At 41.3% G+C, this 13668-nt stretch overlaps 1 protein-coding gene across 1 annotated transcript in view; it reads right to left on the bottom strand.

Moving 5' to 3' along the window:
* The window catches only part of Trpc5 (transient receptor potential cation channel subfamily C member 5), a 284600-nt gene extending 274933 nt beyond the window's left edge, over positions 1–9667 (bottom strand). Inside the window, exon 1 of the mRNA XM_008841576.2 lies at positions 9266–9667. The gene's annotated coding sequence lies outside the window, so the exon portion shown is untranslated. The remainder of the gene's footprint in view (positions 1–9265) is intronic.
* Positions 9668–13668: the final 4001 nt, after the last annotated feature.

Here is a 13668-nt window from a genome sequence, read left to right as displayed (position 1 = left end):
TTTTTCAGAGGTCCTCCTTTACCATTTACTGTGGACCTTCTTCTTATCTTCTCTTCTTCTCACCTTCTTTCCTCCTTCTCCTATTCTCATCTTCATCATTCCTCTTTTCTTCATTCTTTTCTCTTCACCTTTTCTTCCTCCCCCACCCCAATTTCTGCTTTCTGAAATTATAGGACTCTAATTATCAAATCAAATTAATGGGACACAACACTATTGAATCATTAGGATTATTTAATATTAAGACTATTCAGGTGATTATCATAAATACAAAAGGCCTGTTCAGAATTTTAGAAACTTGGTGAAATCACTCGCTGCTTGAGTAACTGATTAACCCAATTATTTGTCTCTTTACATGGATCTTAGTTCTTCAAAGCTGCACTGTAACGATACAATATACAGATAAAATGAAAATGTGGTACATCTACACAATGGAGTTCTACTCAGCAGTAAGAAAAGATGAAATTATGAAATTTACAGGAAACTGCATGGAGCTAGGGAGTGTTATACTAACTGAAGTAACACAAATGCAGAAAAGCAAGCGACGTATGTTCTCCCTCATTTGTGGATTGTAGCACCAATCCCTCATATATGAGTATATGAATTCTGATGGAACACCAGGAGCCAGGTAAAGGGAAAGGATACATCGAGGTAAAGGGTAAGAAACAACCTGAAAGGGGGTAGTAGGGAACAGATGTTACCTGAGGGAGGTGGAAAAAGTGGGAGTAACAGACAGGGAGAAGAGGAGGGAGGGACATGCAATGGACCACAGGGTGGAAGAGGAAGGGAAGTCAGGAGAAGAAGCAGTGGGGGTTGGGAGGTATTGGGGGGAGGGTGGGGATAATGCAGGTAACATGACTAATGAGGGAAGGAGGAGGAAAACCATATGGGAGAAAAAAGAGTGGAGGTGAGTGAATGTTGGGGGGTAAACCTAGAGGGAAAAGTGATGTCTTAGAAACTCTATGAGAAATGCACATAGTCTCTGAAAATTAATGCATATGTGTACCTGGGAGCTGCTTGGCAAGGAATGCAGTGCCAGGTAGAAGAGACCTCCCTTAGAGTGACAAGCATACCGTACTGCACTCATCAAAGAAGCTTCTTTTTGCAACAAATGGAGGCTAATGCAGAGCTGCACATTTGGTCAGGCACAGAAAACATATGCCTGGGAGATGCCCAGTATTAGGTGACACATTTGTAATTGAATCTCTACAACCAACACTCGTGGAATATAGCAGAGTAAGGGATAGAGAGAAGGCTAATGCACCCCTCAACTCTCATCAGTGAGGCTTCCATGTACATCAGAGTGTGATGCACATAGAAGGTCACAACTGGCCAAGCTCTGGAGAATTAGAGACTGTAGAGTTTAGGATGGGACTCCTATATGGAACCTTACCCACTCATGGCTCAGAGACTATTGTGGAAGAGGAGGTGAAAAGATTGTAAGAGACAGGGCTGGTTCATGAACATAGGGAGGTGGAGGCCTCCAGACCACTGGAGGATTCCTCATGTGAGACTGTGGCAGCGGTGGTGTCGAGTATGGGAGCCATGCCAGTTCAATTAAACAAGGACCCAAAGGGGAGGTGAGAAATAGGTGGCAGGCCACACTAGACTGAGAACTATTTGAGACTGATTGCTGCTGGGTGAGGGAGAGAATGACTTACACACGACCACTGGATGGGCTGGCTAGACTCCAGTGGGTGCATTTACACCGAAGGACATTTGGGTACAAACACCTGAATGAGTAAGACTCAGTATGCATGGCAGAGTACATAGGGTTCAGTGGAGGAATGCGGGGGAGGCATAGATGGGGGAGGGGGTCTGGATCTGGATTTGAGTGGGAAATGTATGAAATTTAAAAATCTCATTATAAAAGTGAAAAAAAGAAAAAAAAGAGATAAAATGGACTGGAGCTGTAGATTGTTACGGCATAAAAATCTGTATATCTATTCATATACGCTTTCATATTCATTCAGAAGTTCTAGAGGAAAATAAATTAAAATGATAAGGGTAGTGGCAGTTACACATATGGGAAAAAGAGTGGGAATGAAATTTTCATTGAATACTCTTATATACTTTGATTTTTGAAACACAGGTGTAAATTACATACTCAAAACTTAAATAAGGAGGAAAAAAGGCTGGATATATAGGTCCATGGTAAAACATTTGTCTAGCATAAATAAGACCCTGGGTTCTACTCCCAGTATAGTTGAAGAAAAAAAAACCCACAAAATAAAATACAGTAGTCCCCCCTGGGATATCTTCATTGTCAGCTTGACTGAGTTTAGAATTATCTATGAGACACACTGGTTAGGCATGTCTTGGGGTTTTTTTCCAGAGAGATTTAACTGAGAAGGCAAGTCTTAGATTAAACTTGAATGGCAGCACTCCATGGACTGGCAGACCAAACTGAGTAAGAAGAGGAAAAAGAGAAAGCCTGATGATTTCTACCATTCATGACTCTGCTTCCTGCCTACAACCTAATGCAATAAGTTGATACATGATCCTGCTACCACAGAGCCATCATGCCTTCCTCATTGTAAAAGACTGTATCCCCTCTAATAAACCCAAATAAACCTCTACTTCCTCAAGTTGCTTCTTATTAGGTACTTGTTCATAGCAACAAGAAAAGTAACTCATTGTAATAAACTCCTTTATCCACGGGAGATAGATTTTAAGACCTCTAGTGGATGCCAGAAATTGTAGATAATACTGAGTCATATTTGTATTATGCTCTTTTCTTATACATACATGTTTATGATAAAATTAAACTTATAAATTAAAGTGAGAGATTGACACCAACAAATAAAATAACTCAAATAATAAAATAGAATAACTATAATATACTGTAGTGCTAGTTATGTATCGTCTCTCTCAAAATGCCTTGTACTGTCCTCATCTTCTTGCGATGTTGTGAGATGATACAATGTCTATGTAATGATATGAAATTAGGGGAATGTCATAGGAAATGTGAGGTAATGTTAGACTAATATGCAAGTGTCACCAGAACACAAGCTCTATGATAATGTAACACACCTATCTGGTAACTGGGATGGCCACTAAATCACTAATGGATGGACAGTGTATGCAGTGTGAATATGTTGAATAGAGAGTTGATTCAGGTCCTTGTATGTAATGGAGCACTACAGCATTAGATTTCTTTGGCAAATAATTGAAAATTTATGAATTATTTAGTTTTTAGAATTACCGAATTTTTTCAGACTAAAGTTGGTTATGGATAGCTAAAACCACGGAAAGTAAAACTATCATTAAATTATAATCCCAAATAACAACAGAAAAAACTCACAACAATCAAAGAAATTTCTGAAAGTAAAGAGGCAGTACAAATGTAGGCCAAAGGGGAAAATACAAGATTTAATGGAAGGGAGACCTTTGTTTCCAATCCTGTCTGTATTATTTAACAGTTGTGTAATATTCATACTATGTAACTGTTCTGATTCTTTCTCCTCATCTCTGAAATGGAAATACTGCTTACCAAATAGCCAGTATTAAAGTAAGTCATTTAACATAATATATTTACAGCACTCAGTACATATGATTGTGATAGACAGTATATGGCCTCCTAAATACATCAATGATCTTATCTTCAGAATCTGTGAATGTGATATGTTACAAGGCAAGGGAGACTTTCAGATAGCATCAAATTGCTTATTGGCTGACTTTAAAATACAGAAATTATTCTGGATTTTCTGAAAGGAATGAGTATAAGCCTCTGCCCCTCAGACCAAGGTGGATTCATGAAACAGTGATGCATTATAAATCTTAGAACAGAAAAGTTGAATTTGAATATACTTACCCTAAGAGTATGATAAAAGTTTAAAGTGCTACATATACTAATTGCCCTGAGTTCATCATTACCCAATGTATATGAGAATAAAAATGTCACATTTTACCTCATAGTCTTGTACAAATTCCATTTATAAATCAATTTTTAAAATTATAACAGAAACTTTAATAGAAACAGAAAAGGGAAATAGAATTGTCAGTGTGAGATGCAAATAAAGAGAAGTAAGATTAAAAGTGTGACAGCTGTTCTATTCATCCTTGTGGCTTTCAAGAATGGGTCTAAGGAATGGGAATGGCCTCTGGTAGCTAGAAGCAGACTTCACCTGATGGCCAGCAAACCACTCTGGATTTCAGCCCTAAAAGTCCTACAACATTAAGGAAATGAGTTGTGCCAACAAAGTCTCGATAAGCAAGGGAACTGATTTTTCTGCGGAACTTCCAGAAGGGAAACGCAGTCCTGCCAATCACTTGATTTTAGCCCAGTGAGTCCTTAGCAGACTTCTGATTTACTGAACTATAACAATAATAAATCTGCATTGAATCAAATTAGTAATTAGTACTTGATTAATAAAAGTATGACTATTTGCTAAAGCAGAATCAGAAAATTAATACAAAGACAATGAACAATTCATAATACATTGTTTACTTAGAGTGGTTGTAGAAATTTTAGAAATTAGCTATCTATATTATGTAAAAATTTTGATGCCACAAGAGTCTGATCCTTTTGAAAAATCAATGCATGTTGGGCAACCTCAGTTCTATCAGAAGCTGGATGCCTTTAAGATCCAAAGACTGACACTCACAGACTGTCATATCTGTCTCTGTGTCTTTGAAATCAGGCTGCCTAGATTATCTATGTCAGTCAAAAAATTCTTTACAGAATCAATTGTTTAGTAATTATATTGGAATTTAAATACACAAAGACACAGACACAGACACACAGACACACAGATACAAACACACACACACAAAATTTGTCATATTTTACAGGTGAGTCAACTGAGAAGGTAGGTACTACTATGGGTTGGAATGAAGCAGGAGTCACTATATATTTTTAACCAGTAAAATACTGGTAGGTATAGTAGATACCTAAATCATTAAACTATATGAAATGGGTGTATTGCTTCATGCCTTTGAGCTTCAGCTATAGCTTCATCTATACTTTAAGAATGATAGTGTACATATTTTGTGGGGATGTTGTGAGAATTTAAATGAGTTTCTTCATTTAAAGTGACTAATAATTAAATACTGTGTCAGTATTAATTCTTGCTGTTGTGTTCATCTTGTAAAATGTATCTATGAGGCAATACATTTCTTTTCCAATACAAAATGATTCCTTTTTTGGTCAGATTAATATATATATATATAATTTATTTTACCCAAATCATCTTCAATTTATCCCATGAAGAGTTGTTGTTCTCTTATTTTACAGAGGATTGGACTTCGAACCCAGTAATGCCATTTCAGCCTCAAACTCTGCCTGAATATGATAACTGTGCATATATGCTGTGCTTTCATATCTAGCCTAATAGGATTGTGCAAGTGTGTGTTTGTATGTGTGTGTGTCTATGTATTTTATAATTATTTATTTATTTTGTGGGGTGTAAGGCTTGTGTACCACTGCATGATTGTGGAGATCAGAGGACAACACTCTGGTGTCTGTCCTATACTTTTACTATGTGGGTCATGGGGCTTGAACCAAGCACAGCAAGCTTGGTAGCAAGTGCCTTTACTTCCTGAGTCATGTCTCTGACTCCTGTGTGAGTTTTGAAGGGAGGTGATAATTGGGAAGATAAGTCACAGATATACCGTAATAACATCTGGGTATTAGGAAGCATGTCTGTGATCCAAGTATTAAGAAAGTTGAGGAAGGAGAATTGAAAGTTCAAGGTCACACTCAGCTATATAGTGAGGCTATCTCAAAACAAGCAAGTAAATAAGAAACAAGATAAGGCAATGATACATAATCTGAAACATATAACTCTAAATAGTGGATGGAAGTACAAGGTTATGATATTTGTAAATTTGGTTTTAAAATCCAGTCAATTTCATGGAAGGATCTCCAGAGAGCTGTATTAAATTTGTTAAATATAAGAATACAGTTCAGAGTTCTTTCTTTGGCTCTGCCATTGACTAGTTTTGTGATCTAGTTCTACTATTTCTTCTCTCTAAGACTCAATTTCTCTGTAGGTAAAATGAGGGAAATGGCTCTATCTCTTTCTCATCATGATTTTTATTTTTTCTTTGGTAAGGACAAAGGATGGGACAATTTCATTGGCTGCCAGGATCCACGGACCAACTGTGTAATAAGGGAAGAAGAACCAAATCTGAGGCACTTTTCCTTGACCCAGTGAACTGCAATTTTTCTGAGCCCCACTAGCTTTTACTTCTTTAAAAATTATCTGTTCTCACTTAGTTGAGGATGATGTATGATACATGCTTGTTTATGAGACCACGGCTGAGTCATCAAGGACTAATTCCTTGTTGGAAGGACAGGTCTGCTAGTCTCACTGGACAAAGGGCTTGAGGGGCCCATCAACAGAAGCAAAGCTATCTGAGTTTTAGAAAGGATGACAAGAAAAATCATCAGTGACTTAACCCTGGAAATGAGAGCTAATTTCACTGTGGCTCTGATCTGGGGTTGATTAGCTGCCATTTCTGCCTAGACTAGGTCATCATATCTGTGTCTAGGTTGCAAACTTTGTTATATATGTCCCTAAAATCATGTAAAATGACTGGGCAGAATCAAATTGGTGGCATCTTGGGGCATAGAGTACTTCAAGAGTCAGGGTGGTGTTCCTCATTCCCTACCAGGTAGCGAAATGCATCTGAATGGCTTAGTCTACTCAGCTGAAAACAGAAATCTTTGCAGAAGTAAAGTGGGAGAAATGCTTTGGTTCCTTTCCTTCAGTGATGGAGTCATGCAAAAGACAAGCCCGCAGGCTGGAAGTAGCATGGCACATTTGAAATATTCATTTAATAATTAAGTACCTGAATGGCTGGTAGACTGGAGTTTAATATGCTAAGGAGTGAAATGAGATGACAACACAGAAAATGTGCTCCAAGTTTCCCAATTCCCTAGTTCTAAGGAATTCTGTCAGTTTACTCAGTGTTTACAAATCAAATCACAGGCAAATTTATAGTACTTCACATCTGAGATGATTTTTTCTGGACTACTTCCATTTCAACCCAAAGCAAACACCTGCATGGTTTCCATTCCATGTGTTTCAAAATATCTTTGATTCCCCCACTTCTCTCCTCTTTCTATCTTCCACACCTCTAATTTCCTGGTCCTGCCTTTTGTAAGCACTGTGGTTTTGTGTGCCATTCTTGTTTTAGTTATTAGCTCTAGAACAAATAGGATCAGAATTAAAACACTTGTAGCTGGAAAGGATGGCAGCTATTACCTGCTCCATCTCTGTTGTTAAAGCGTAAGCTAAAGCTAGATGAATCTGTATCAGTGAAGCTGAATCTATATTGGTTGTGAATCTTTTCAGCAGCCTATCTCCTTGTCACCTGAGAAATCATATATCAAACCATTTCAGCAGACAGATACTACTAATATACTCTGGAACAGAGCCAACACCCACATCTTCATCCCTGTTGATACTTTGAACACTTCCTAGATCAGGGAGCTTTTGGTTCTTTTCTACCCATCTGCAATCCTGTCCTTGCTATTTTAACCTATCTAGGAAAATAGTTGCTTGTGATTGTCTTTAAAAAGTAACATAATGAGGGGGAAAGTAACAGAATAGACATCTTTTCAGGTTGTACATAAATAATTCTCATCCTGATCTGTCTCTAGGCAGTAAACATTAGAACAAAATGCCTGATACAACATAAACAGTTCTACTTTGTGCAGAATCTGTTTCTCTCCTTTGCTGAATTGAAAGGAGAAAACTCATTATACTTCAATAACATACTAATAAATAGAAAGTTCAATGTAAGATCCCAGACGTTCTTGAAAGTACAAGTACAACCCCCCACCCCCCTGTGCTTTGGAAGCACAGGCCCAGACTGTATGGGGTTGATTGGAGTCCCCAAGAAACTATGTACCCACACAAAGAAACCAAATCATTGTAACTATACACAAATGTAGAAACCCAAATACATAGTTTATGAATATATATGCATAGGTATATTATAAAAACAGTACTTCCCTGGAACTAAAACATAAACTTCAAGTGGCATTCAGTTTTTCCTTCAACCTTGCAGACTTTATTATCTCCTTTATCCCAGACTAAACACTCACTTTAAAACGAACTTGATGCTATGTGAACGTATTATCATCATGCCTTGTCATTTAGTAAATTGTCAAGGCTAGGTGAAAGGCAATATGTGACATCATTTAAATCTTAGCTTTTTAGGAGTTTATGGGAAATGAGAAATGACAGAGAACATCTGCAGAACACCCAAAAATCTCAGAAATAAACAATAGGCAATTGCAAATGCTGATATATAAACATGCCATTCCAGCTAAACACCACAAAGATAACTATATAGCAATAGACAAGTGGGTCTGGGTGCCATGTGAATGTAATAATTATTCCTTATCTGAAGCCAGGGAAAACACACTAAGCAGAGCATTATTGATTTGTCTGTGTCTCTCCTTCCTACTCATACAATAAACTCCGGTAAAGTTCAGGGATTCTGTCTTCCTGGCTGGTTTCCTGGCTCCAGGCTTTTCATATGGGAGTGATAACATTGCTAAACACTTGGCTATCACCAGGTGCATGACTGTAGCCCAAACAATCGTTGGCAATGGGAAAAAGCCTTGCTCCCAGTGTCTTTCTCAGAGAATAAGCAGAAAGATCAGGATCTGTGAATTCGGCTCAGAACATGCATATTTGGGCGATGACCATGACTGTTTGCCTCAGTCACTGCATATGGTGCTGGGAAGTGTCTGCTTTTGACTGATGCCCCCAATTTGCATTTCTGGGCTCCTTTAAAGAAACCAAGCAAATGGATCTGGCCAGCTCTTAAGTTTGAAGGCTACAAAACCAGAAAGGTCAATGGGGGTTTTAGTCCCTGAACCCTCATGGATCAGACTCCTGGCTATCTGCAGTTGAAGAAGGCTGCTGTTGAAAGATGATCTTTATTCCCACACCCAACCCTGGCCCATTTTGAAGAGACCTGGGAGCAGGTTCTCTGCTTAATATGTGCCCAAGGGAATCACTGTAAAACACTGTTTCGGCTCTGGCTCAGAACATCACTAGGGACAAGAATGCATTTGACAGTTGCTAACAGTATCTTGTCCTAAATCCACTAAAGCTGTCTTCCATTGCATCTTTCTCCCAGGTGTCCTGAAACAATCTGTTGCTGGCCTCCATCTGTGCCCCACCATCCCAGTCCACAGCCATCCATCCAACCAGCGACTTCCCAGCCTACAGCAGCTCAGTCAACCCACATTTTGCTGCCTCTCAGCCCCAAATCGGACAGCACAGCTTGCGGCTTGTCAACTTACCCAGCCGAGTGGTTTCTTCAGATTTGTGTTGTCTGGAGTCCCCGGATCAGGGCGCGTGGTGCGGCAGGCAACCTAATTGGACTCGCTTGGCTTCTCCACGGCGCGCAAAGAGCAGCCGCCTGGGACAGTCCCAGGCCTGGAGACTGCCGAGTACTTGGTGGTTGAGCACAGAGGACCAGGTCTGGGTGCTGAGAGGGGCGCAAGGACTGACTCCTATCTGGGCTTCCCTCTTTGCTCTGCAGTTATTGTCAAACTTGTCTGTGACTGGCCAGACCTCCTCACCTTTTCTCTTGGCCAGCACCTGAAACTCTTCTTTCTGCTAGTGTTCCTGCTCTATTCTCGAGTCTCCCGGCTCTCTGACCCAACCTGAGCCCCTCAAACGCAGGCACTCCCGCCACGCAGCGAGCCACAAACAATAAGAGCAAGGGAAGAAGCCAGCACCTGGAAATCCAGGATAGCCGGAGGAAGCCCGCGCCTGTAAATCCAGGATAGCCGAGAAGGTGAGAGAGAGAGAGAGAGAGAGAGAGAGAGAGAGAGAGAGAGAGAGACTCTTACACGCACCCTCCAGCTAGGTAGAGGCTGAAAGGAACCCTGGACACCTCTCCAGATCGCTTTTCCAGACTCAAGGTTTCTTCTCCCCTTCTGCTGCTGCTTCTGGAAAATGCTATAACAGCCAAGGGGAGAGAAAAGCAAAGAGGGGTGGGGAGGGGAAAAATCAAGGAGGCGCGCTCCCTTTCTCCTCCCCACCCCTAGATCCCGAAATGTCCAACCCCAAGCTCTTCTTTTCCCTTCTATCTGCTTCAGGTTTTCCTCTGCTCCTCTTCTTTATCTCTACCTTTGACTGAGAGCTGCTGAGAACCCGTCGTGATGAGAGAGAGAGAGAGAGAGAGAGAGAGAGAGAAGAGAGAGAGAGAGAAGCAGTGGTTGGCAAAAGCACCTCTCACCTCCCCCAGCCCCAGAGAAGCCTCTCTCCGCAGGCGGGCTGGGCGGGGAAGGCAGGCGGGGGCGAGGGGGAGGGCAAGCGGGAGGACGGGGCAGCCTGCAGGGGCAGTAGCTTCCTGCCTGCTCCGTATCTCGGCGGCCAGGGGTGGAAAGAAGCCGCAAGCCGCAGCCGCAGCCCCAAGTCAGCCCCCGCTGCCCCGTCCCACCGTCTCATCTCTCCCCCCTCGGTACGGAATTTTCTGTTTCCTTCGTTTGCTTCCCCCGGCTTCTCCTCCCCTGGGTGGTGGCAGAGTCCTGAGGGGCGAGGGGAGACTGCACGAGGGTGAGGGGAGCGGGGACAGGAGCTCCTCTGGGCGTCTGGGTTGCAGAATCTTCCTTTACCCTTTTGCCTAAGTGTTCCCTTGATTTGGGGCAATGACCCATATTCGCCCATCTCAGCTCCGGCTGATGGCACCGGGGCTATGCCGGCCGCCACTGGTCATTCTGGAGATAGGGGAGTTTATCTGGCTAGAGTGGCATGTGGCCAGCCGGACAGCGGAACAGGGGGCTCTGTGTCTGTCAGGGACCCTGCATCTTTATGAGCTGGCTTCTGTTCATGCCAGGTCCAGTTTAACCTGGTACAGGCAGAAGCAACCGAATTCTCAGTTGATGCTCCTTTCACCTTAAGGATTAGTCTCCCAAGATCCAGGCTGGATCAAAGCGAGTGGTTAGAATCTTATTGTAAGATGAGGGACTAAGTTGCTTAGTTTTGATCCTGGTGTTTGGGGAAGGCAGTGAGGTGGTGTTACCATTACCTGGACACTTGGGAGACTCCTTGATTTTTGTGCCTTCAGGTCACTTGACAAGCCTCTCCATCCATCCTCCACACACCCCTTGCACCTCTTACCTGGTTTTGCAGCTAGCTAAAAGCAACTGTCTGGATTCCTCCTGTAGTCAACTGAAAGGCTCCACCCCCCACCATAAGCCTGAAGCTTCTGCATGAAACCTGCAGATTGTTTGGTCCCTTAGCTGGCAGCATCTCATGTCTCTCCTCCCTAAATCTCGGCTTTGTCTCCTGTACTAGCTCTTTCTGGAAAATGGAATGCTAGATGCCAAGCTGGAACCCCAAACCTTTCTGTTTCCCTCTGCACATTCTCAGAACAACCCAAGCTTTAAGAAAGCTCTCCTGTACTTCCTGCTGTAGCCTTCAGCACACACTGGGAGTATGAATCTAGCTTCAGAAAAAGCCAAAACAGTCCTCTCTGCCTAAATAGCTGAGCGTTTTGATTGCTATTCCTCTAAATCTGGAATTGGTTGTGTGGTGGGAGAACTAGTAACTTTCCTTCAGGCTAATCCAGCAAAGTTCTGGGTCACCAAGCAAGCAATGCTTTACTGTTGTCCCTTGATCCCCTAGCAGGAAGTAGTCTGGTATCTTGGAGAATTAAGATTTTATGTGAGGGCTGGAGAGATGGCTCATCAGTTAAGAACACCAGTTGTTCTTGCAGAAGACCCGGGTTCGAATCCCAGCACCCACATGGCAGCTAACAACTGTCCATAACTCCAGTCCCAGGGGATCCAACAGCCTCTTCTGACCTCCCTGGGCATTGCACGACATGGGTGCACTTACCTACATGCAGGCAATACATGCATTTCTTGCAGAAGACTGGGTTCGAACCCCAGCATCCACATGGCAGCTAACAACTGTCCGCAACTCCAGTTACAGGAAATCCGATAGCCTCTTCTGTCCTCCAAGGGCATTACACAACATGGGTGCACTTACCTACATGCAGGCAATACATGCATACACATAAAATAAAAATGAATAAATAAATTTTTAAAAATTAAAAAAAGATTTTATATGGAAGGAAGACATTGAAGAAAAGTATCATTTTAAGGGATTGTCTGGAGCAGGGCAATTGTGAATGTAGACTATCCCCCTCTATCCTATTTAAACACTGGAGAAGTGTTTCTACAGACTGCCCTGGAGGGTGGTTTTAAAAGTCTTGCTTCTGAGACCCTTCTGCCTTTTTCCTATTTATAGAGAGTTTTACTGTGAACCAGAAAACTAATTTACAGCTTCCCATGCTGGAAAGATGTATTTCATGATTATATGAATTCCTACTTGGGTGTAAGGGGTAATTAGGATATGCTAACTTTGGACAAGACTTTGGGGGGTTCTCACTTTTCTGGTCAAACTACAGTATAGCAAAGGTTATGCTCTAAGCACAGAATGCTCAGGGAGAAGGAAAGCCTTGTTCCTGTGAGCTGTTATCTTCAAAGCTCCTACATATAGCGTGAATGTCTTAACATACAGGAATCATATATGCTTCTTAATTCTGGTGCTTTCTCATTGAATTGTGGTTAAGATAAAAATTTCTCCATCTGAGCCTGTATTAAACTACTTTCTGCACCACTCTCTAACCTCTTCAGATCAACAACTCCCAAACAGTACGATCTATCAATAAAAGTTCAAAGCACTGTCATCTATGAATTTCATACCAAACTTAGTGGAAGCTCTCTTAGTGTGATAAATTAGCTTAGGCAGAGGCCTAAGCTTTGCCTGGGTTATTTGTCAGATTTGGGGTTGGTTAGCTCATCTTCTCTGTAGATATGATACTACTTCACTTTTCTACTAGGCATGTATCTGTGTGAACTCTCCCAGGGTAGTTTGCAAAGGCCACATGCACAAAAAAGGTTCAAAGCCAAACTGAAAGCAAGGATCTGAGTCATTGGAGCCCAGGTTTATCTGTCTTCTAGGCTGATTTACTCACATGGCTTGGCTTATTCAAATTTCTTGACAAGTTTGACTGTCAGAATGCATCTGAGACATACCAATTCAGGTAGTCCTCTTTTTTTCTCAGTCTTGGCTGTAGCGATAAATGGCATATATAGATCTAAATGCAATGTAATATCATAGATAAAAGAGACTGGTATGAGGAACCCAGAGTAGGTTTCTTTTATTTCTTTAGAGTTTCTCAGTTTTGATACGATTGACATTTTGGGCCAGATAACCCTTGTTGTCCGCTGTGTTGTTCATTATAGGATGTTTTGCAGAGTTCTTATGTTCTATGTACTAACCATAGCAAGCTGATACACTGCCCCACCCCCACTTTGTGATGAACAGAAATGTCTCTATATGTGACCTAATATCACTTTAGCACCCAAATCATCTCCATATTGACAAGTATTATCATTTATGATAGTATCATATTTTAAAAGCCATATTTTATCTCAGTTCTACCTACGTGGCATGCCCACACCTTTAGAAAATATTAAATATTTGTTGGAAAATTGCATAGAATGAAGTCTATAAAGTAATCTTTTTTGACAAATGATAGAATTCATTGTTTTCAGCATTGCTACCTCCACATTTTTATTGAACTTTGGCAAGTACACACTATTACTACAGTGTTGATTGCAACAAAGATCCTTAAAGAATAATTCCAGCACTTAATATACCAAGAAACTAATGGTCTTTATTT

This window comes from Nannospalax galili, unplaced genomic scaffold (assembly GCF_000622305.1).
Source record: "Nannospalax galili isolate Female #2095 unplaced genomic scaffold, S.galili_v1.0 scaffold641, whole genome shotgun sequence".
Taxonomy (NCBI): domain Eukaryota; kingdom Metazoa; phylum Chordata; class Mammalia; order Rodentia; family Spalacidae; genus Nannospalax; species Nannospalax galili.
Note: the sequence above shows the minus strand (reverse complement) of the source record. Positions and strands in the feature narration are given on the sequence as shown.